We start from the raw sequence: 25,183 nt of genomic DNA, 5'->3' as shown, positions 1-25,183 counted from the left end.
GGGCAGAAGGCAGCAAATGTAAGTTGCGATGTGGGAAATTCCAACTGGATATAAGGAAAAACAGTTTTCACAGTGGGTAAGCACTGAATCAAGCTGCTGAAGGAGGCTGAGAAACCTCCATCCTTGAAGATTTTTTGGAACTTGACTGAACAAGGCCCTCAGCAATCTGATTTAACTTTGAAGCTCTCCCTGCCTTGATTAGGAAGGAGATTGCACTAGATGATCTCCAGAGGTCCTTTTCAACCTGGATTATTCTACTGTCCTGTAAGACATACACTTATATGGCACTTTATTGGTGTATCCTAGAAAATAACGTGGCTTTATGTACGTGGGTATTTGTCTGCTCTTTGACTTCTGAAGATCAATCAGCAAAGTCAGTAATTTCTTTGTGCCATGGTTCTCTTAGTATTGGCTTTACAAAGCCAATGCTTAAATCTTTACATGTGAACACTGTGGCAAATCTGCTTTAGAAAACTGATTCACTAGATATGTCTGGTATTAGTCTTTTTGTTGTCTAATTGGCAAATGTAGAGCTTCCTTGCATATAAACTGCCATAGATGGAGGATGGTTGGTTGCAGCCTTCTTAAAGTCATGCTTTTATTTAGACTGCTTCCTGGCCCTTCTGTGCATTGTTGTTATTGCAGATCAGAAGATCTCATTCTTCACATTCCTTCCTGCATGACTGAAGAGATGGAAAATGGTTAGCATCATTCCGACACCAACCTAATCTTTTTTGCATTGTTGATAAAAAATTTATTTTTTTCCATGATAGTGGCTAAGTACTGTGTGCTTCGGTTCTTACTTTCTGACAGTCTCTGATAAATGAAACTGTCTCTGGACTGAGATCTTGAAGGTGTTCATTGGCTGTGTCTGCATTAGAGAGCAGGATAGCAAAGCAGGGGTGGGTCTGTAGAGGAAAATAGTTGTATGTGTGTTATGTGGGGGGGGATGTGGTATTTCAGACTACTCTTTAATCTAGTTTAAGTCCTCTGGACTTGCTCATCATGCTCCTGGAGTGCCTTTTCCACTTCAGTTTTGTCCAAAGAAATCTAATTTGCATATGCAGCCTGATCACTGGTGTAAAACAAAGTGTGATAGGTGGGGGTTGTCAAGAGGCCTGCTTCAAAAGCACAATCCTGATCTGAACTAAATGCAAATATAGATGCACCCATAAAATACTGTTGTGTATGTGAAATGTATTGAAGTTGAGATTTTTCTCACCTGCTTGGGGAGACTTAAAACAGAATAATAAAGAATGCCTGGGGCTATACTAGCATGATTGTTAGTCATGTAAAGTCTCTCAAACATTTTAAAAGAAAAATACATTTTTGTTATACAAATGAATATTCCATTACTATGGATTATAGTCTATCTGTGCATATCTGTCGTGGAGCTACTGAACAGTCATCTGCAAATAAGTTATTGTACTAGCATATGCTTAGTTGGATTTCAGACATGGAGAGACAGAATAAAAAGCAGAGGGGACAGAAAGGCAACTAACGGGGGCAAAAAAAGGGTTAAAAATGGGGTTTGATTCATTGCTTGAATTATAGTGTAAAATGCTAAATATGTGGGAAGTCACGCTTGACCAACCTGACGGTGGTCTGCGCTAAAGTGACTAGTTCAATGGATGAGGGGAGAGCAGTAGATGATGTTTATCTTGATTTTAATAAGGCTTTTAACCCTGTCCCCTGTAACATACTCATACGTAAACTAATGTAGTAGGTACTAGATGAGTAGAGAGTGGTGGATTGAAAATTGTCTCAACTGCTGGACTAAATGGGTTGTGATCAGCAGCACAAAGTCCAGCTGGAGGTTAGTCATTGGTGGTGCACCCCAGGGATTGCTACTAGGGCCAGTACTGTGTAGTATCTTCATTAATGACTTCGATGATGGGAGCGAGTGCACCCTCAGCAGGTTTTGAAGACAATACAAAATCAGGAGGAGTGGCTGACAGACCAGATGATTGTGCTGCCATTAAGAGGGACCTTAACAGGCTGGAGAAAAGGGCCAACAGGACCTCATGAAGTTCAGCAAAGGGAAATACCAAGTCCTGCCCCTGGGAAGGAACAGCCCCATGCACCAGGCTATGTTGGGGACTGACTGGCTGGAAAACGGCTTGGCAGAAATGGCCCTGAAGTCCTGGTGGGCACCAAGTTGAACATGAGCCAGCAGTGCATGCTGGTGGTGAAGATCAAAGATGCTCTGGGCAGTATTCAGGAGAGTGGTGCCAGCAGGTGAGGGAAGTGATCCTTTCCCTCTGCTTAGCCCTGGTGAGACCCATCTGAGTGCTGTGTTCTAGAACTAGAGTCCTGGGCTCTCCAGTACCAGAGAGCTAGACATACTGGAGGAGTCCAGCAAAGGGCCATGAAGGTGATTCAGAGACTTGAGCATCGTGTAAGGAGAGGCTGAGAGAGCTGGGACAGTTCAGCCTGGAGAAGAGAAGGCTCAGGGGGATTTTATCAGTGTGGATAAATACCTGATGGGGTGAAGAAGATGAAGCTATCCAGGCTGTTCTCGGTGGTGTTCAGTGAAAAGAAAAGAAGCAGTGGGCACAAAGTGAAAAAAAGGAAACTTAATTTAAATATTGAAAACATTGTTTATAATAATAATAAAAAAGTTTTTTATTTTAAGGTGGTCAAGCGCTAGCACAGCTTGCCTGGAGAGACTGTGGACTCTCAATCTTTGGAAATATTCAAAACCTGACTGGGCATGACCCTGAGCAACCTGCTCTAGTTTGATGCTGCACAGAGCAGGGGATTGGACTAAATGATCTCCAGACTTGCCTTCCAGCTGCAACTATTCCTTGATTCTTACTTGTCTTTCTCCTCTTATATAAAGTCACAACTTAAGACTGTTCTTATAAAGCATTCCTGTAAAAGCTCTGTATGAAGTAGAATCTTCTTGGTAGATTCAGGAGTGTTGGTATGCTCATATCAGACTTCTGGTTCCTGTTCGCCCACAATTAAATTAATAATTGTAGACCAGTTAATTTAAAATTATCAATTGCTTGTACTGATTTAACAGTCATTAAAATTATTGCACAATTTGGGCACTTTGGCACTTCTTGAAGTTTTTACCCAAATTAAAATCAGGTGTTGTGGAATTAAAATAGCTTCCAGTATGTTCTTAGTTTAGGTTATTAATGAGCTCCTGTTAGACTTGATTTGATACTGCATTCCCAATTTACTGATGAGCCATAACCTATTGTTGCTCTGTGCTTCATTGTCTCTTTTGGTAGGAACCCTCTTTAAGTTGCCTTGGATCATTTCTTTTTTTCACCTGACTTGAGTCATCGGCACAAAAGCTGGAGTTGATTCAGCTTCCCAATTCTTATCTGGCTCCTCAAATCCAGCTGGCCTGTTTTAATGGACACTTATGCATGCTTTGCTGACAATGTAAAAACTTGAATGACTGAAGCCAAACTGCTGTTTCTTTTCTGACGTCTTTTTTGTTCTTTTATGCTGAATATGTCACAATCTTTGCCCTGATTCCAGGTGACAGATCCAGACAATCCATCTAATTTTATCTATGCTCAGCAAACTTCAACTTTAAGAACTATTCTTTTCCCGCTGCTTCTATGGCTGAAGGAATGTATTGGCCGTAATAATCTCTTAGCTGAGCTTGGGTTTTGTGACTCCCACACTTTCTCCCGTGCTATTTCATTATTCAGAACTGCTGTTAGACTTCTTCCTTATGAATCATTGTGACTACGATTCTGATGTATCTGATGATGCAAAATGGTATGAAATAGGAGTATACTCAGGCTTCTTTTTAACTCTCTCCAGCACCGGCACTCTTACCTATTCACACCATTATTTTACAGTTCCATTTCAAGGTTATTGCCATGTTGCTTTGCACTTCTTCCCTCCTGTACTTAACTCTTTCAAATTACTCTTGTCTCTTTCCAACAGCAATGCCAATCTTGCTGTCTGGTTAGTATTCCTGCAGACATTTGGAGCTTGTTATTTTATGACAAGTGTGTATTCATTTGCTATGCCACCATCATCCTTTAGCTATCTCTTCTTTAAACTGTACTCATTACTGAACTGAGGTGTTGTGAATGACATAATAATTTGTCTCTCTTTACCTGGAAGTATTCTGCTGCTGAAACCTGGGATTGTGTTGGCTTTTTCCAAATGCTATTACGTTAATTTACCAGCACTACCAGTCTGTGATAAAGTTCTAGTCCTGATCTTGATCTTCCTGTTCTTTGAAGACACCTCTAAGCTGTTGGCAGTTTCGTGAGTGCCTGTCTGTTGTGTGGGTTGTCATTAATATGCCAGATGAAATTACTGCTAATAATCCATTTCAATAGAAGCAGTATTAATAGCCTTCCCCTGGTCTGGTACTTCCTCTGTTGGCTCTGAAGGTAGTGCTGTCCTCTTCTACACTTAGCAGTTCCTATACCAGTCCTGTCTTTTTGAATTCTCCATCAGTGTTATATACAAAAAATTATAGTCAGAAATATAAACTAAAAAAAAAAAAATTATTCTGTGTTAGTTGCAGCATGCAACTATCCTGTGGATTACAAAATCATTGTTTGAGGATACTGATTTTTAAATGGTGGAAAAGATATCTCCTCATTCTTTTTCTGCCTTTTTTTAAATTTTGCTTTAAAAATATTATTTCTTTGCTCAGCTTTTGCTCTAGAAGTAGTGCTACAATAGTCCTTAACCTATAGTCCCTTCTACGTTTGAGGGGCAGAAGGAACTACTTTCGATTTTGTACATTAAGCTTGCATAAATGTTTTACTTCCAGAAATTTGTATAGTAATAAATCAGTAAAAATATTCATGTTTATCTTAAACTGAAGAATTTATTTAGCAAATTGAAATACAGCAGTTGTCATAGCTAGGGAATGGCTCAAAGCCATTACAGGAGAAGTCAGAGGCAGGCCATTAAAATTTAAATAACTTTTCCAGATCTTAAATTGACATTTTTAAACAAAACCACACAACTCCAAACCTGCCAATGCCTTGAAGATTCTTTGTGGCATTATTTTGTACTTGGTAACTACTCTGCCTTCCAGAAAAGCTTTTTGTTATCTGTTTTCAAAATACCATGAGGTATTTGCCCCATCCCTGGAAACATTCAAGGTCAGGTTGGACGGGGCTCTGAGCAACCTGATCTGGTTGCAGATGTCCCTGCTCACTGCAGGGGGTCCGACTAGGTGACCTTTAAAGGTCCCTTCCAACCCTTCTATGATTCTATGATATTTAGTAGCTTTTGAACATTAATTTTACAGTTTTGTAGCTAGGCCCACATATAAGTGGATCTTAATAGAGAAGCTTTTCTGTCTGTCATCCACCTTCTCTTTTGTATCTTTACCGGAGCAAGGCAGCAAGTTGGGACTATCTTTATGGATGTCAGAATATGTATCTTTATGAACTAATGTCTTTCAGTCCCTGTTGGTTTATGTTGCTGCTAAGGCAGGACCAGTGTAAGACTGTGTGACTGTACCTTGCCCCTATTTCATGACCACTGTGCTTCCTGGCTCATAGCCAGATGGTAGGCTGATGGGGGTGTCTTTTGGTGGTTAGCAAGATGCTCTTTTAATCTTTTATGTGCAAATTTTTTATACTATGGCCATCACGACAGTGAATGTGAGGCCTTAAAGACTTCAACAGCCTTCTCCTAGGGCAGTCTAATATGGGGCAGACCTCTACCCTGCAACAGTCTGCAACTTGATATAGGAATTGTTTTGCTAGGGAATTTGTTCTTTTTAAAATCTGCTTACTGTATATGGTCTGGTACATGTCCCTTCAGAAATTTGGCTGCATTCTTTGGTGTATGTAAAATATTTTGTAAATAGCAACCAGACGTTACAATAATATTTTAAGATGCTAAAAGAACACTGATGGAACAGGAAATATATAACTCTTTCAGTTGCTCTGTCCAAAAGATAAGAAATTATTTTTTGTTCAAGTTTTAATTCACTTATCTTCAAGGAATGTTTCTTGGCTTGTGACTGTCTTCAATTACTTCCTTGTGTCATAGAAACATAAACATGCTTGAGAGATGCTTAGTAATTTAGAGTGGGAATAAGTCTGTATTAGCTGCAGAGCATATCCTTTCCATGAGAAGTGGTTGCTATTATTTGATATCATCCAATGTTAGAATACTTTTTAGCAGTCTTTTAAGAGCTAATTTAAACCTAATTGTGACCTTCCTCTGTTATGTGCATTTTGGAGCATGAATTTCTTCTTGTTCAAGTTGACGAAAACAGTGCTAAAATAAAACAACGTAGTTCCAAGTACTCCTTTGAGAGCAGGTGGTACACCCAAGATGCCTCTTGCTATGTGTTCTAATATTTGAGCCTAATTTTCTCTGTGGCCTGTGGAAATTGTAATATAATTGGTGATATCTCAAGTGAACTGAAGTAGAATTTTGCTTGTCCATCTTAAGTTGGAAGGGTGAATATGAAGTTCTGACTGTGAAAACTCAGTTTATAGCTAAAATTTATAGATACTATTTTAAAGTTACACATTAAATTACAAATTAATGGTAGTATTTTTTTGTCTTTTCAACAATGAGCAAACAACTGCTTTTTTACAGTAAGTCCTACTTGCTGTATGCTGCAAGGAAAATGATTCCTTTACAGAGGAAAGCTGCAAAACAGTTAGTGACCTCCAAACATATAATCTCAAGTTCATATTTTATGGTAAGCATCAGTACGGAGTGCCTTACATCAAAGGGCATAGGGTGGAGAGGAGTCTTTTGGGGTTTTTTTTGTGTGAGACTTTTTTCCCCTCCCTCAGCTGGGATCCTGTGCCTTATGTGAAAATTGAGGCTGTTGGATTAACCTTTAATCGTTCAATTTTTTAAAATTTTTTTTAAAATGCTTCACTGCTGGCATTCTCCCTCTTCATAGCTTATTTGCATTGTTCTAATTTAACTGACTAAAGAGGAAAATGAAGTGATCTATAGCTATGTGATAAACTTCATTTCCCTGTATAAGGGAAAGCTGTAGATTCTGTATCAGAACTGTATCCATAACTGTTCTATGAATAGATTTATATAACTAGAACAGAATACTACCTTGAATTCTTGGTAACAGATTACCAAAATAATTAGCAGATTAAAGTTAAATCATCAATAAATATTCTCAGATAATTTTAAGAGCTTACTTGTGAAGAAATATAACTTGTGAAGAAATATAAAAATAACTAAATATAGATTTACTTGATTATGAGGTGAAGTAAGCTATGATAAGGTTGTGAGCAAAATTCAGAGTGGAAGATAACTAGGGCACAAGTGGTCATGCTTAGAAATGCAGACTTGAGTAGCAGGTAAATTCATATTGTCCTAACATAATTTTAACTACAGTCTTTGTTAGAGAGAGACTCCTCACTTGGATGTTTAAATCTAGCTTGGACAAAATTACCGATGGACTGCACTATAGAGAACAACTCCACATAACATTAATGGGCCTACATCTTTGTGTCTTGACATGCAGAAGTCAAAGGTAGTTGCTTTGGGATTGAAGTTATGACTTTGTGGAACTTTTTTACTTAGCATTTTCTAAGATCTAGTGATTTTTTTTTTTACCTTTGCAATTTGAATGTTTTAACATCCGTTTGTGTTTTTTTTAATTAGTGATTAAACAGGTCCATTAGGCTCTACAAACTATCTTTGACTGTTAAAGTCTGACTGGGAGTGGGGGCAACTAAGTCTTAAAAACAGCATCTACAACTGAAAGTTCAAGCATGCTTGTCTATGTAGACATGGATAGTAAATTGTTAGACTGGCCTGAATCTAGCTGTGCTAAGTAGTGTTTTCTCCCAGCAGTTCCTGGGCATGGGTGGAGCTCCACAGCAGTTGATGTTCCCCGTGGACAGGCTGAAGACAGATTTCTTGGGTTTTGTTTGTAGGCCAGCAGTACCAGCACAGATGTGGACTGTTGTGTACTAGTTGGTCTCAAAACTAAGCTTAGAGTATTCCTGGCAGACTTTGTTTACTGGTTTAACTGCAGGTGCAGTTTAGGAATCAGCCCTAGGTCCAAATGTATGTAGCCACTTAATCTGAAATCTTCAAAAAATTAACCAGCACATTCCCAAAGTCAAACAAGTTCATAAGCTGGGTTTGCCTAGATGTAAAACAACCAGAAGACCATAAGAAGCTATAAAATAAATAAATAAAAATCTGAGGCAGAGGAATTGTCTTGTTTCCAAGAAAACAAACTTCATAGAAACAGTTGTTTCTGGTTTTTGAAGTTTGTACAGGGACCCCTGATTAAAACTAACTTAAAGTTAAATGAAAAAAGCCAAAACAAACAAAACCCAAAAGCTAAAGTAACAGCTGAACTGCTGTAGGTTAGTTGGAGCCAATATTTGGGTTCTCCTTCTCCTACCTTTGAACAAACTCTTGAAAAGTCACTTGTCTAGGCTTTTGTATATGATTAAGAGGCTTTACAAAGTAAGGTGGTGAGGAATAACATGTGTGCCTGAGGTCTTGTCTTAACTGACAGTTTGCATCTACCATAGACGATGTATGGCACGTGCAGAACTGCTGCCTCAGCTGCAAGTATGGCTGATGCCGTTATTTGAAAGTGGAAAAAATCTGCACTGGTAGACATAGAGGCTTTCTCTATATTAGGCATTTTAGTGGTAGCTCTAATTTGGCCAGAATATCTAGTGCAGACAAGACTTCCCATAGATCTGGGTGACTCGAATCAGAAATACTTCAGGTTTTCATCCTGAAGGCTATCAAAACTAGAATGAGCTAGAATTTTTGTATGGAAACTTTCTTCTTCTAGAGAATGTTTTATTTTGTGTAATAGCATACATTTGGGTCCATTGTTTGCAGCTCCATGTTTCACAAGGAAGCTGATGGTTTAAATATAGATAAGTTGCTTTGAAATAAGATCAATTTTCTGTCACTCACTTGTATTTTTTAATGTATCTGCTATTTAATCACTGTCAATTTAATATTGACAATGCATTGTAATGCCCTTTTATTAGAGTGAGCCAACAGAGAATGACTAAATGATTTAGAACTGTATTAAATACATATTTTCTGAAACCACTGTACTGATACTTCATGTGTGAGATGACTGTATGGGAACTAGCTCTGTTTTAATTTTTTTAAAAATTTTTGTTAATATGTGTTTACAGCTGTATCACACTTCATAAAAACTACTGAAATATTGAGTAAATTGAGAGTGCAAAACAGAAGAATGGAAGACTGGTTCTGGTCCTTTCCTGGGCTGGGTCAATGGAAGACTATTTCTCAAGTTCTGGTTGCAAAAATTAAGTCTGTTTTTTAGGGAGAGGAAAAGGGGGAAACTAAATCTGATCTCTCGTATCTTCACATAAGATACAGGCTCTTAAATGGGCCATCATGGTCTCTTTCTTCTGTTTGTGAAATCATGAAATCAGCCTTGTGGGGAGGGACTTGGATAAAACCATTTTATAAATACATTACAAGTTCTGTAATATTTCAGAATGACTCTGATTTCTTTTTTTTCTGATCGTCAGTTATGTGCTCTAGGGGGAAAAAACACAACTTCCTTAACAGATTTCACATTTCACTTTAGAGCCACTGGAGTAGCTTCATATCTGACTCTGGGTCCCATATTATCTAATCTCCATCTGTCCTTTGAACATAAATAAAAAAATAAAAGCAGAGAATTTATCAAAATGGAAGATAGTGTCTTCTGTCTGTAATGAAGACAAGAATGGATATTTGTATATGGTAAATTTTAAGTGTCAACACTTATTTTCTGTCTGCAGTTGGATCAGGGGATTAAGGAGAAGAGACTATCTGGTTTAAAGTGTTCAGCAAAAATAAATACCCACCCTATAATATCAGGATAAAATAGCAATTACGTAAGAAATCTATTATTCATTGCTTCATTATTTGCTGTCTGACTGCATGCTGTTTGACAGTTTACTCTTTTTTTTTTTTCTTTTTTTTTTCCTTTGAACTGGACTGCTTTTGCTGGCTTGGCAGTAAGCACTGTTTTCTCTCAGCACAGACATTAAATCTCTCACCTGCACGTCCTGTGCAGAGCTGCAGTTGAGAGATAAGGTTGGTCTCTCTCACAGCAGTGAGCATTGGTATTCCAGGCTCTTCTTTCAAGGGCATTTTGCTGTGATGAAGCGTCTCAAATGACAAGGAAAACATACAGGCATGTTAAATACCCTTGCTAGTCTGAGACAAGTAAAGGTAAATGGAAATTATTTAAAAATACATTTTGAAACTGTTAACGGAGTTCATGGATAGCTATAAATCACATTTTTAGGCAGGAGTATTACAGGCCTCTCCCAACCAGCATCATCCTTTAAATGACGTCTAATAATGGAGAGTACCTGTCCTGCCCAGCTTACACTTAAAATCCAAATAAAACACAGGGGCTCTGAGCCCTTCTGAACGTGTGTTCCTGCGTGTTCTTTGTCCAAGGTCACAAAGGTAGTTCTGTGAAGAATTGATCCATCTCTTTAGTGTCTTGCTCCTGTGCCAGCCTATGGGCACCTCCATCTTCCCACTGTGAACTGAGAAGGTGCCTGAGATTTCAGTTTCTTGCAGCTCTCAGAGCATCGGCCTGGCATCCTGTGTGTGTGTGTCAGTCTCGTACAGAATCCATGTATGACCTAGTTTTAATTCTGTTTTCAAGTACTGCAAGAGTAAATATACGTAAGCGTGTCAACCTGTTTTGTAGTCTTTTATAAAATTAAAGGTAACAAAAATCTATTGATTTGGAATGTGCCTGGGAAATGTTTTACACATGCTCATTAACATTGCCATACATCTACACAGTAGGTAAGTATCACCGTTCCTATGAGGCACAGTGGTAACATTATGTGTAGGATTCAGTTCAAGATCAATACTTAAATTTACACGTCAGCTTATATGTATGTACATATGCACTATATGTTTAAGTTTCTGTTGTAGTTGCTGGAAATCTAGTTAGCAATCAGTGGAGGTTAGAGAGCAATTCAGCCCATCCTAAACTACACAGCAAGTGACTGATCAGCAAAATCCCACTCTGGGGTCCATTGATTGTATCTAATATTGCCCAAATACGGGTGCTTAGTGCTATTTAAATATCTTAAATAATCTCTCAGGGCCTCTGGCCAATGGTTCAGAAGAGAAGGGTCTTCCAGAGGTCCTTTATGATGTCTGTCAGCCCCAAGCGTGTGTCTTGGATACCCTAAGGCACCTCACATTGCACTAGCTATCTGTGCTGAAGCAATGAAATTAAGTCCTAAATCTGTTGCCTGTAATGGCAATGTATATACCAGGATGTGGAGATCTGTGTTTAGTTATTTTAATTTAAAACTGAAACCTATGCAATTTATCTATGATATTGTGTAGACAGACTGCAAATAAATTTAGCTTACACTGCAGGGTTGTGATCCTCTTCTGTTATCAGGGATTCGTGTGTGTTATGTATTCTGTGGGTGGTCATCTGTTCACCAAATGAATCAAGGACGTCCTGACTTCTGAACTGCAGCAGCTCATTTTGAGAGAGGGTTCTGTTGTCTGGAACCATAACAGTTCTTATCCTGTGTGGGCCTGGCACAGAGAAGGATTTGTAACCATTTCCAGTAGACGGAAGACACATGCACTGATTTCCACCCCCTCACACCTCCCTGCATATACTTGGAAGCTAAGGACTATGAATGATACTACCACGTTAAAAGTAATTCAACAATCCTGACTCAGAGTTGAAATTTGTATATAGCTAAATGAGACAGCAAAATGATGTTGCTTAAATGACATAATCGTTTATTCAGTCACTGAAGTATTCTCATGTTATCATATATGGGTCTTTGAGTTGCTTGATATTATCTTTAATAAAGGAGGGAGAAATCCTTCATAATGGTTATGATTTGTTTTATTTTCTGACTCTTGGACCCTCAGATTCTGAGATCTATAAGTGTGACTAACAAAGTCATTACCTACAGAAAAGCAAAGTATCGCTTAATACAGAAAAGTTACCTTTCAAAAAATAGGGGCCAGCCAAGGCATGGTTCAGCTAGGGATTTTCCAAGCTCTAGAATTTCTGTATGTATGAGGAACTTAATGATTTAGGGCTATTCTAAGTTTAATTAAACTTCCATTTTCTTTTTTTCTCTGCCCAAAATTCTGTGTCTTTAAAAATCTTCAAACCATAAGAATTATTATTTGTTACGAGAAGGGGTGAATTGGAGTCCTTTTTTGCCACAGTTGTTGCCAATTTAGAATTTGTAGAAACTTTAGCTTGGGGGTCAGACTCATCTTGGAAAAATCAGTGGTTTTGTAACTGTTGGATAGTTCATTGTTCCTTATTTATTGTAAATGCCAGTTAAATTTTCTATCTAAAAGGTATTTTGTTTCATGTATAATTCATCTATTTATCATCTTTGGGGGGTTCAAAGATGCTCTAGATGCTCTATTTTATATCTTCTATATTGCGGTCTTCCATAGCTTCTGAAAATTCATGAAGTTTTGATAGTAATTTAGAGCCTAGGAAGGAGTAAGTCGGTGCAGACAGGCTTCCTCTGGTTTAACACACTCTTGTTTCAGCTGTTGACTCCGTTCTTGGAGAAGTTTGCTAATGGACGTTAATGGAATCTTAGGCTTTTTCTTCTGTTAAAAAGGGTATACATCAAGAGTTAAAATGCTCACAATATTGTTAAAAGGGGCATAATTTGACAGAGTAACATTTGATGGCCATTCTGTTTGGGAATTAAGAGTGGGAATATTATTTCCAGGTAACAGTGAATTCATTGAGCATGGCGATGCTAGCTCATAGCATCGGGTAATGTGTTTTATCTCATTTGCTTTCACATCTTCCTTAACTTCAGACATCTCTCTCTGAATTGTGTCCTGAAAGTGCCAGCCTTTCACCCTTCAATATATACACAGCGTAAACTGCAGGAGACAAGGGTAATTCCTTCTCTCAGTTCCCAGTTCTTGGCCGAGATTCCCCTGGTTTGATGTGTTGCTGGTGGGCTCCTCTGGCTGGATTTATTTGTTACTTCCATCCTTTTGGGGGTAATCTGCTTTAGCACGAGTCGATGCTCACTGTCATAAGAAAAAAAGTAGGTTATGCTTAGGAATAGTCAAGAAGAAACAAGACATGAAAGTAGTTGTGATCTCAGTAAGATTTCCTTACTCAGGTGGAGTGGAAAAACTGCAATGATTCTGTTTTGAAAGGATATGAATAGTAGAAGTGCAAGAATAATCCTGAAGTGGAACAGGTCAGTTCACACACCATGTACCAGTTTTCATAAGATTAAGGAGATGGGCTACTGCAATTGATAGGTGACAGTTTTAAAAATGGGAAAAAAAGGAATAAATTATTATGGAACTATCCAGTGTAGCTCTGTTTTGTAAGATCTTTTTTCTGTCACTGCTATGAAACCACACTCAGGCCAGTCATCACTTTCATTTCAGATGCCTTTCTAGACCTTAGGGATCAGCATCGTCTAATTCTTGATCTTTTCCTTTTTCAAATGTTTATGTTTTTGTCCTGTTGGTCCATACTACTAAAACTTTCATTAGGCTCAGATACACATGACTCATCTTTGCTTTCAATGTTTCCTTCCAGCTCTTTGATAACCACTTACTAACTTCTCAGTTTTCTGATGACATGATTTTTCCATTGCTGCCTGCTTAGAACTTTAATCAGGCATCTTTATGATTTTTTCTATGATATCACATATATATGATATTCAAATATATGAATAAAAGTTCCTCTAAACATGCACAAAAACATTAACTTCAAATTATTTCTTAAAAGTCTTTTCCTATGGTTTATGAAAAAAGTTGATAGTGATTAAGTGACTGCTGTACAAAACAATTGAATATCATGACAAACCATATCGATTCATTTGCTGCCTTGTACTACCCTATCCCCATTTGTGTGGATCGGTGTAGTCTTGGTCTGTAAAATCTTTAGTGCCGGGATATGTTTCTGTCCTGGTTCTGGATCTTAGTTTGTGATTACTGCTGAGGGAGCTACTATAAATGCAAGTTAAAAAGCAGGCAAATAATTTAATAGAACTTGGAAAAGAATGTTCTGATAAGAGATCTCAGCTTTTCTGTAACAGCGTCTAACCTTACTGCCAACTCACAGGGGTAAAGAGTGGATTTCTCAGCGGAGGTTGTTCTGTCATCGGCTAATCTGGAATTCCCTGCGCTGACCAAATTTATGGTGCTGGTGAAAGAATAAGCCAGGCGGCTGGGTAGCTTGAGTCTAATCTGAAGCTGCTTCTGCTTTTAGGTGCCTGAATCCACAGTTTTGGTGCAAAGAACTTGATATATTTTCCCCAGGTGTCTTCATTTTGAATTTCATTAAGGCTATGGTAGTCTGCAGCCCAAACTGACTGTGGTTCAGCATATGTGTCTGAGATAGTTTTAGACAACGTAGTTTAAATATCAGTAGTAAACTATGTGCAGCATCAGATAATGTGGTACAAGCTGCAATATCTGTCAATGAAGTGGAGTAAGCAGAACAGTGTCTTGCACTGAGCTATGTGCTGGGTTTATATCAATAGTTAAATATTTTAATTCTGCCTGTTAATCTGATTTACCTGTAAATGTCATCTCTAGGCCTGCAACAATTAAAAGGAATTTATGGATCGCAAAAATGAAACATCAGAGGAAAAATAACCGTGCAAGTCTGGGATGAAGATCAACTTTAGAAGTCCCAAATTTGTAGATATTTTATTTCTATCATTAAAAAATAAACTTGCAAAGAATAAACAGACTACTGAGCACAAACTTCCTCACTTTACTTAAATCTGTTTCTTTCAGTTGAATACTGTTATATTTGTGAAGGAGTAACCCTAAGGATAGATGATGCAAAGGTTGCCTAGTGTGAAGTCCTAATTTCACGGCGAATTTTCATGTTCTGTTCTTTGAAGGGGCATTGACTTCCAAATCATACACAGACATGCCTCTGATCTTTCTGAAGATGAGTCATAGTGCAACTTGTATAGCTAAGTACTGGGATCAAATGTGCAGTATGTTGATCGCTCCTGATGATAGGACCAGATAGATGTTCTCTAATCTCATGGGTGGGGTTACGTAGCGTGCTTTATTAAAAAAGACTTAGAGCTATTAAAAGCAGAATGCTGAGGTGTTTGTGGTGGGTTTTTTTTTTCATTAGTACTCTGCTGTAGATTTTAAAGTATAATAAAGTAATGAACATTACCCTGAGCTTAGTGGCTTTAAATGCTGGGTTAATTTACACTCAGAGTGGAGCTTTCAGTGTCAGGCGATCTTTTTTGCCAACATAAGCGCTCAGCTGAAACAACAGCTATGACTCAGTTGCCAGCGAACGCTGCTTGAATTGATTTAGTCCGAGTTCAGATTTAGCACATAATCATGTTCAATTTGATCCACTGTGCTGCCTAGAGATAAAAGGGTTGAAAAAATAGATTTAGCTTATGTCAGTCTTTGTGGTGATGTCATTGCCATGAGAGATGGAATAGCGCTGTTACTATGCTGTGCCTGTTCAGTTGGTGGGTGTACGGGGGAAAGGCAAGGAGCAACTCAGTTAAGTGCAAAGAGCTTGTGTCGGAAGCTTGCAGTTATTGTCGGCATTGAAACAGAATTTTGGACTGTTCAATTGCAATCCTGAATTGAAGATTTTTTTTTTCTTTTCTTCCAATCATTTGTTACTCTGAGGTTGCCTAACTCTGTGTACAAAAGGGGGGGATGCCAGCCCGTAGCATGGACTGTGATGTCTCCACTCTGGTTGCCTGTGGGGTTGATGTGGAGATTTTTGCCAACCAAGAGGTTAAGGTATGCGCCTGCAATTCTTTTGTTACAGATGCTTCTTAGAAAAGCCTTTGGGAGCAATAGGCATTTGTATGTAGCAATTCAGAATAAGGAGGCAGATGAGATTCTGCTGCAGTAGTAAAAGACATGCAGTTAAAAAAATCTGTTAATTAGGGGAGAGAAATATAGGAGAGAAATGTGCCTGCTTTTTACTGTGTTTTGATAAGCTGAAAGAATAGGCTGGTGTTTACTCTTTAATGATATAAGAAATGGGTTATATAACCGACATCTGTGCATGTGCATGTTTCATGTTCATAACAAATCATTCATTGTTAATTTTGTCGAGATATTTTTAGTCCAGTGTCACTTTTTAGATCAGCCTTGCCGTAAATGTTATTTATCAATGTTGATAACCTTCAGATATTTTTACTCAAGTTGAACAGTAGCTGTTTCTTTTCTTCAGATCCAAATCATGTACACAAGTATAAATTTTTTGTGAAGGGTTAAAAGTTTGCAGCAAGTATTTTGGTGCATCTGCAATATAGCAGAATACAAAAAGTTGTGCATCTTGCATATCATATGAATACCTCAGAACCAATGCTTAAATCTAAGGCTTGGTATGCTGGGCTCATAGCCTCTTAATTAGACAACTGCTGTAGAAAACTCAGTGTGTAATTGCTTACTGTTGAAATCAATTCTCTTTTTCATTTATTCTCATATTACTGCAAGAAAATCACTGCAAATTAAGTTTGAAAGACGAATTTTAAGTATGCTTTTCACAGATCATTTGAAAGTGCTCCTTGGTGTAATACAGTGATATTCAGCAGTTTATTTAAAGGACAAAGATACAGACAACATTAGTTTCTAATCCGATTGTTCTTAGTACTGAAAGAATGGAATGGGGAAGAAAAGGATTGGAGGTCAAATTTTGAACCCCTGTTCTGTTTAATTCGGAGTCAAACACTGAAGCCAATGGAAATATCTGGAAATAAAACCACTTTTATTTGCAAGAGGTTATTATGATTTTTATTTCCCTGTTAGTTTGTTACCAGGTGATATCATGTATACTTTGTGCAGATGCTTTTGTGTTGCAAACAGGAGATTCTTCTTAATTTAAGAAGCTTTTTCTTAACAGTTTAATACTGGATTTAGAGATGAAATAGTGAATAATTCAGAGGAATGGTTCATGTGAGCAGTCTTGCCTGCATTGGGACATGTTTCCTGTAGTGTTTTGAAGTAGTAAAATGTTCGTCTGCTTATTCCTTTTTTTTCCTTCTTTTTTACTTAAGAACATATTTTTTTAAATTTAGCAGTTACACCTGCATTGATATGAGCTTGTTCCTGGAGCAACTGTCTTTAGTGTCTGGTCCATCTTCAACATAAGACTATACAAGAAATTAAAGTTGTAGTGGTGATCTTGTGATGATCATATGACTGTAGCAATGAAAAAGCAAAATGTTGGCTTCCATAAAAATCATCAGAAAGCTTTCCATTGACTTTGGTAAGACTTAGCCTGATTTAAGCTGCAGCATCTGGAAAGCGTGGCCCAGGAACAGGGAATAAAAGAGAACAAAAGGGTTACAGAGACATTACAGGAATTGTAATCCCTTTCATGTTACTTGGACTTTCTGTATGTTGTTTGCTTTGGTTAAAACTGCCCTTTTTTTTTTTTCTTTTTTTGTGATGTCTGAATTAAAATGTTGAGTGCAAAGACTTTGGGTATATTTACAATGGAGACTGCACTGCAGACTGCACTGCAGCTCAGAAATGGTAAGTCTACTTTGAAGTTGTCTGGCTCAGATGCTAGAAGCAGTCTGTCCTCAGTGACCCACAGCTCACTGCAGACTAATTTTCACTTAGTTGTCAACAAACTCGGTTGTCAGAGGCTGTGTGCAGTGCTGCCGCAGCTAGGCTGTTTCCAGTGCTCAAGCCTAGCTAGCTCTGAGCTGATCCCCAGTCTTTCTGTACGCAGCAGGCTGCAGCGTACGCATCCTCTCTGTGAAAGTTTCAACACTACTGATATTTTAAAGGTAGAGACACCTACTGCTCTTTGCTCACTCCCAGGAGAATTGCAGCAAAACAAAAAAAAAGTATGTTTTTTTTGTCTGCAAAAGGCATTCGCTTCAAGGTGGGTTTTTTTGTTGACAGTATGGTCACTGTCAACATAAAAATGTTTATGTTGACTTTGATAGGATGAAGGGAACATCAAGCTTTAAGGTTAAAAAGGAAGGAGGCTGTTTCTAGGAAGAGATGGGTGTGGAAGTTGAAGTAAAAGAGCAAAAGCAAGGACAGAATCCTGCCTTCTCCCCCTCTTCTGTTGTCCCGTGAATACCCCTCCACCCAGCCCTTCTGCAGGTCAACTGAAAGGCACAAATAGTACTGAAAACTGAAGTCTGGGCTATTGTCCTTTCAGTTTTCTTTTGCTATAGAGCTTTTCGTGTAGGGGAAAGTTTTTTGTTTTTTTTTTTTTTTTGTAGGGAACCTTCTGGCTGTGTGAAGGGAATGTTCCTTCAGTGGTAGAACACATATAGTAAAGATTTCATGGTACGTGTGGTGCTTGATGAGACTTGTTAAGATGAACTATTAGTCCTGTAGAAGTAGCTCTCTAATGTCAGCAAGGATTGTGTTTAAGGTTTTAGGATATGCTTGCAGCATAGCTTACTTTATTTCAATTTCTGGTTAGAACTGAAGTGAGGCTTTGGAGAAGGACAGCAGCTGTACTGAGCCATTGTTGTCCCGCGTGCTGCATGTGGGGTGGATGCACCTGAGAGGCTGACTGCAGCCAGCAGGCTGAAGAAGGTGGACAGAAGCTGCCCTGTTTGCCAGGCCTGCAGTGGAAAAGCTTGGTATGTGTTCGGGCTGTAGAGCAGGAGCTCTTGCAGCAGGTGGCAATGGTGACTCCTTGAAGTCGCTGCTTCTCAAGAGCAGTGGCCCTTCAGTGCTGGGGAATTCTTACTCGGAGAGCAATGTCTGCTACTGGGCACAGGGCTTGGAGTGGGGTGAGCTGCTTAGCTTATTGCTGCTTTTACACCTATGGAAGTGACCTTATTCTGTAAGCATTGTGCTCTTAGCATCTGGCAGACAGACTCAGAAATACTCTTTTTTCCATTTGACCTCTGAAACAGGAGAGCAATTACTTAGCACTGAAGGCAAAGCTTTTTAGTTTCAGCATTTGGAGTGGCTCATCCTTTCATCAAACAGAGGCTTGTATGGATGCCCTGAAACTGGCAGGTGGCCCACAGCACTGACACCGTTGGTTTACCATCCATGAACCCATTCAACAAGCCTTTTGGTTTTGATCAGCTGCTGCTTTGAATTGTCTCTTATAATTGAAAAATTAGGTCAGGCTAATCAACATGCTACTAACTGTACTGTGCCTGTATATCAGGAACTAGTGAAGTTGAGAAGGCAACCGTAGAAATCACAAAGTGCATTTCTGCTTTGAAGTTCACCTGGATAATTAACATTCTTCTTTCGGTGCCTCTAGATGATAATTTTATGTAATGATGTTTGTTACATAAGCAATTAGCTAATGAATATCTTGTTTATTTCTAATAGAGAAACTCCAGACATCACTGAAACAGTGGAAGAGAATTTAAACTCATACTTCTTACCCTAAGCAAGATATTCTTATATGATTAATTCTTCATGTTTCCTCTTCAGTTATGTTCACACGCACCATTCCGCTAGGCAACAAGGTATGATTGGGACAACGAGGCACTGCTGTAACAGAGAAGAAATACTAATGATCCAGACTGATTGAATTTGTATCTGAAGAAAGTAATGTAAGGTAATGTGGATAGGGCCATTATCTTAATGCAGGGAAAAACCAATGTAGACATGAGCCAGGCAGCAAAGGGAAATAGTAGAAATAGTTTCACTGTTTCGACCATATTGCTTTGGGGGATTAATCCCCATTGGAACAGGATCTCTATCAATCTGTAAAGTCATTATTCAGTTCAAACGCTCCAGTGAGCACACTGCTAATACTACTTGTTTGGGATAGATGGTTTGGAGGTCAGTCATTGCCCTGCAGTTGCCTTTGAGAGGTTTAGCAGTCTTAACATCTTATCTAAATTTCTGAGGTCTAGAGGGCGAAAGCATACTAGGTTCCTGTGTCTTTTCCTCCCCGCTTCTTCAATTCTCCGTTTGTAAAGTGGCTTATTCACAGAGATGTTGTGAGGTTTAAAGTTTAAGTGCTCTAAGATTAGAGTCAAGTGAAGAAAGCTGTAGAAAAAGGGAGGAGTGTTGCTGCCCTGCTGGATACGGCCAGCTGCCCAATGGCAGAAATCATGACTTGTTGGGAGAGTTTCAGGGTTTCTTTTTTCAAAGTCTTCTCCTTAGCCACGTGAGCTTGATTTGTGGGAAGAAACTGTTGCACAGTCATAAGACTGCACAGACTGGGGCTATAAGGAGGAAACCAAACAACAGCATGACTACCAAAAATACCCTGATGGCTTGAAAGGACTGCTTTGTAACTTCCTCTGTTAGTATTTACTGTACCGGATAGTTCTTTCTATTTGCAAATAATGTTGCATCTGTGAAATCTTCAAGATCCAATAGTTCTGCTTGAGAAATAGATATACATGTCTTTTGATCTCTGCTTACTGTCTGTCTTCCTCTTTATTACTTAGTCTAGATGAAGAATGAAAACACTTAGCTTTCTTGCTCATTTATCTGTATTAACACTTTTAAAATAGGACTGTTTGGTTTGGAGAGAAAAGTGCAGCCTCTTTTTCTACAGTGTTCTCAAAGCTGTAATATTGATATAACTGATGTAAAATAAGGGAGTTAGATAAAATGTCACCTTTGTTTTAAGAGGTTTGTAATCTGGGGGGTTTTTTATATAAAGGACTAGTTGCTATGTTTTAAATATGAAAAAATTTCAAAAGCAACAGAAATATTTAGTACCTAGCAGGTACATGTCTGGAGAGATACTTTCCACTTCTCATTTAATGGTAGCGCTGTTCTCTCTGTTCTTCAAAGGGTCCCAGAATCTGTAGTGCTGTTTCCAGCGCATTGACCTTGCTGCATGGCTTCAGTGTCAGCACTGAGAGACTCTGAGCCAGCAAACCTGGGGCTCATGCACCTAGTGCTACTGCAAACTGAGACAATGCCGGTAACCCGTGTTACAGAAATAGTTTAGACTTTGACTTTGTCCTTCTAACAGCCCCCGTGTGAAGGCGGTTGAACCCTTAAGAAGTTTACAAAGAAGAAATGATACAATGGTAAGACTTCCAAGGGTGGTGATGTGCCCCTTAGGCTTACCTTCAATTATTTGTATTTGCTTTTTGCTTGACTCGGAGGAAGTCAAGCTGTTGCACTGGAGGTCAGTGGCAGCTGCAGGTGCTTATGCACCTGTGAACATGACATGCTTTCTGCTTCTCATTCTTCACTCTTTTAATATTAACAGAGTGAACAGCAGAACAAATCAGAGGTTTTTGTATTCTTTCTGATCCTCCTTTCTGTTGGGAGTCACCTAAAGATATTTCCTTTTCGTAAGGATAATTAGACAATGAGAAATTTGTGGTCAAAAGAAAATAAATAACAGCTAGAATGTGTTGCTAGAAGGTGCAGCATTAATCCAAGGCAGGTAATGAGGTAAGATGGACCTTGCAATTATACTGATAAATGGCCCAGCCTATGTGAGGAACAATGAAGAGATGATGATTTTCTTTAGCAGAATTGAAGAATTAATCAGTACAGTGATACATTGAGGTAGTTTTAATACAGATGCAAGTGTGATACTGATTTCTCATTAAATAATTACTTTGCTTAGAATTCCCAGAAGAACCTGGAGAGGTGAAGTACCCAAATTCTTTCTGTTTTTCTCAAAAAAAAATTTTCAAGGGCACATTGTTTTCAGGTCTATAGTAATTTAGTCTCATTCTTCTCTGAAGGTACTGTATATGTGCACTGTTTTGTCTCAAGCTTTACTGATACCGTTTGCCACTTCTTAGCATGAGCTAAGCTTTGATATTGAGGGAAGTTGCAGGTTTTGAGGCAGAAGTCTGCACCCACCTGTTGTGTGTATCTCTTTAATAGTTTTTTTTTCCACATAGATTAATGGATATGTTTTATGGTTGTACAGTTCTTCCATTAATATATTCTAGGGGTGATTCTACCAAAGGCATTAAATAATCTACTTAGTTTTGATCGTTCATGTGCTGAGCAGCATATTTGCTTTGGAAGATATTATCTAATCATATGCTAGAATGCAAACAACCATGACAGCGTGATCTCGAGCAGTGAATTCTTCCTTGGCGAAGTGATGCTGAACGAGAAGAGTACCACAGTTTATCAAACACTTGACTAACACACAAGCTGCCAAGGGCCAGAATCTGGCCAAGCTAAGCCTCTAGCCAGTGCTCGGTTGCTGCAGGATTTTGTGTTTTCCATCCACATAGTGGTGCCAGGACTGCGTGCATGGGCTTTTCCTGAAAATTTCCCCCATTAATATGGCTAAGTGTCAATAAGCACCTTCTCCTTCTAGATGCCAACAGAATTAAAATTTTCCCCATGGGAGACTTCTGAGACTGTACTGTCTAACCCTCCATGAAGTAACTCTATTGACTTCCTGGTGTCGAGTCTTGACTCTCTTGTTTGGTGTAGATCATACAGATAAGCCTCAATTGCTGCTAGCTTGAGGCATGACAGCTTAGCTGCCCTCTGCACTAACAGTATAGGTTGTTATAAATTTAATTTTTTCTGGCCAAATAGTAATCTTCTCCCCTTTTTTTTCCTCATTGACAGTGCTTCTAAAATGCACGTGCTGCCACCAAGTTTGGCTCCAGCCTATGCTTTCTGTCTAGAATTCAGGCTGATTTCTGCTTTTGAAAGCACAGATCACCTTCTCACAACATCAGTGTTCTTGTGATGAGTTTATCTGCCCTCATGTGGAGTTTCTGTTGGTGCTAAATCGAGGAGAAGCCTTTGGTTGCAGCAGCTCTGATGGAGTAAACAGCCCTGCTGTCCTTGCAGGATGTCCGCACAGCAAACAGCGATAGGAAACCAGATAGATGGGCCTGTGCAGAGCTGGTGCTGCAGCAGCTGTGGACTGCTGTTTATGTCTCCATGGCAGCGTGTGTGTGTCTTCTGTGCTCCTGGAGTTGCTGAAAAACTTCAAAGTGGTGTTATGGATACAAAGCTCAAAGTATTTTCATTTGCAGATGGAGAACTAAAGAACCAGGAAATAACTTTTCTGATTAGGAAGCTGGCTTGGAATGTATCAAATCAGGTGTAATTAATAATCCTTGTTTTTAATAATTGGGTTCTATAAATGTTCAATCTCAAATGCTGTTTGAGCTCTAGGTGCTTTCCAGAGAGCAAGGTTTGCTTAGTTGCTAGCTGGTTTTGGGGTTTTTTTGGAATTAGCCCAGACTTGCTACCTTTCAGAATCTGCCTGAGATTCGGGCAGCATCTGGAAGGAGAGACAGACTTTATCTTGCAGGATGGCTTCATATTTAGCAGGAGAAATGTACTGCAGCATGGAAGAGCCTCCAGTTTTGCAACACTGGATAGTCCTATCTGTTGAAATAATAGTCACTGAGCTGAGAAACACAATGAACCTGTTGTGCTCAGTGCAGCATCAGCAGGTAGCTCTACACTGTAATTTCTTCAACTCAAGTTTGTCACTTGCGGAAGTATCTGTCTGCTTCATGTATTGCAGTGAGTAATCTTGATACGTTGGCCATAAAAGGTGGAGGCATTCAGACAGCTGAATCATGCAACATGAGTTCTGCTGTATTATACCCATGTCATGTCCAGAGAAGTGGTAACCTTGCAGAAATCTCATTTGTCCTTTTATTCATGTAGGTCAGATGTGCTGGTGTGCAGGCAGATGATCAAATTATGGAAAAAGAACTGCTAATCCTCTCAGGGAATGAAATTCCATTTATGGAGGAGATAAGATTGTTTCATTTGCTGTATAAGTCTTACTCCAAGTTTACCAACCTCAAGTTTCATCATCCTTTGCTCTGTATTCTCTTGCCTGATGACAAGGTTCATTCAGTTTTGTTACTTTTCCATGTTTCTCGGAGAAAATCAATAACTAAACCAATAAGAATACAAACTTCTTCATTGTCTCAATAATTAGAACTATACTGGCAAATTTGTTTTAACCACCACTTCTCTGTAGCTGTTGGTTTGGTGTGGGTCCTTTTGTTTGTTTAGAGTTTTTTTGGGGGGATTGTTTTGGTTTGGTTTTTTGGAGTTTTGGGAGGATCATTATTTCATTTGCTAGTGCTGAAAAAAAAGCCCCAAACCCAAAAACAACCCACTATCAGAAATGGCCTTTCTCCCTCAATGAGGAACATTTATTTAAGAGAAGCAAGTATGTTTAAGGAGCAGGTCATAGGTGGAAGTCCTCTGAGCTGTGGTTTTAACCTGAGGGAGGAGGAAAGCAGTTGCTTATTCAAAAAGGTGGCTGAAATGAGGAAGGGGAGCACGGGGTTTCAGAGGAGGGAAGTCAGTATGCTGATAGGGCTTTTGTTTTGTGTGGGGTTTTGTTGGTTTTTTTTTTTTTTTTTTCCCATCAGAAGTGCCTCTGTGGTGCAAGATCAAGATTGGAGAAAACTCTTGTGGAGGCTGGGGCAGGGAGGTAGGTTGTGGCAGGCCTTTTTATTGAGTGAGTGACAGAGGCAGAGGAGTTTAGGGCAGAGAGAGAATTGATAGAAAAAAGAATAATCAATGGAAGACCAAGGTGAGAACAGAGGACTTTGACTTCTCATGGTGTAGTGGAATAATTTAGGGACTTTGAGAGCAGAAGCTGACACAAGATGTCAGATGAAACCAAGTGATGGTCAAAAAAAAGGAGGACTTTGTGACAAAGCTTTTAGCAAGCAGGTGTTAGCATCATTGAAACCTTAGGTCAAGTTCATCTACTTCCCTGAGAGGACCTGGTACAGGCTTCCATTCTGCCTCCAGGTAACAAAATCCCCTTCTGAACTGTTACTCTGGGCTGCTGTCCCCTTCCTTTCAACTCCCTCCTCAAAACTTTTTGGTGTTAAATGTCTTACAAGAAATTAAGTGATTGAATGTGGCTAGACTAAGCTACATATGCATGTGTGGGGCAGAATATATTTTTGTAGACCCTAAAAAAACCCCCCATCTTTCTCTTTTCATACATCTTATTTCCACCTTCTCTGTCTTCCTTTGTGCTTCATCATTCTGGAATGTGAGAAGGAATTGTGTGTTTTCCCTTGTTGTTGTTGTCCAGTGTGTTAAATGATACTAGAAATAAATAACAATACTTTCTAAATTGTTGAAAGTATCCAAATAGTAGGTGATACAGTAAGACACGATATATCAAATTATGGGAATGTTCTGGGCATACTTCCTTCAGCAAATGGGGATAGGTAACTTGTATTTGATTTTAGGTATTGATCCTAGGAATTAAGGAATAAATTAATAACGGCAAGTACTTTTAGTGAAAATTTATTTTGAAGAAAGCTTTTGAAATAAAGAA

At 38.9% G+C, this 25,183-nt stretch overlaps 1 protein-coding gene across 2 annotated transcripts in view; it reads left to right on the top strand.

Moving 5' to 3' along the window:
- Positions 1–25,183, top strand: part of RCAN2 (regulator of calcineurin 2) — a 91,390-nt gene that overhangs the window by 31,473 nt on the left and 34,734 nt on the right. The window lies entirely within an intron of this gene.

This window comes from Ciconia boyciana, chromosome 3 (assembly GCF_034638445.1).
Source record: "Ciconia boyciana chromosome 3, ASM3463844v1, whole genome shotgun sequence".
Lineage (NCBI taxonomy): Eukaryota > Metazoa > Chordata > Aves > Ciconiiformes > Ciconiidae > Ciconia > Ciconia boyciana.
The sequence above is the reverse complement of the archived record's forward strand: the minus strand, read 5'-3'. Positions and strand labels throughout refer to the sequence as shown.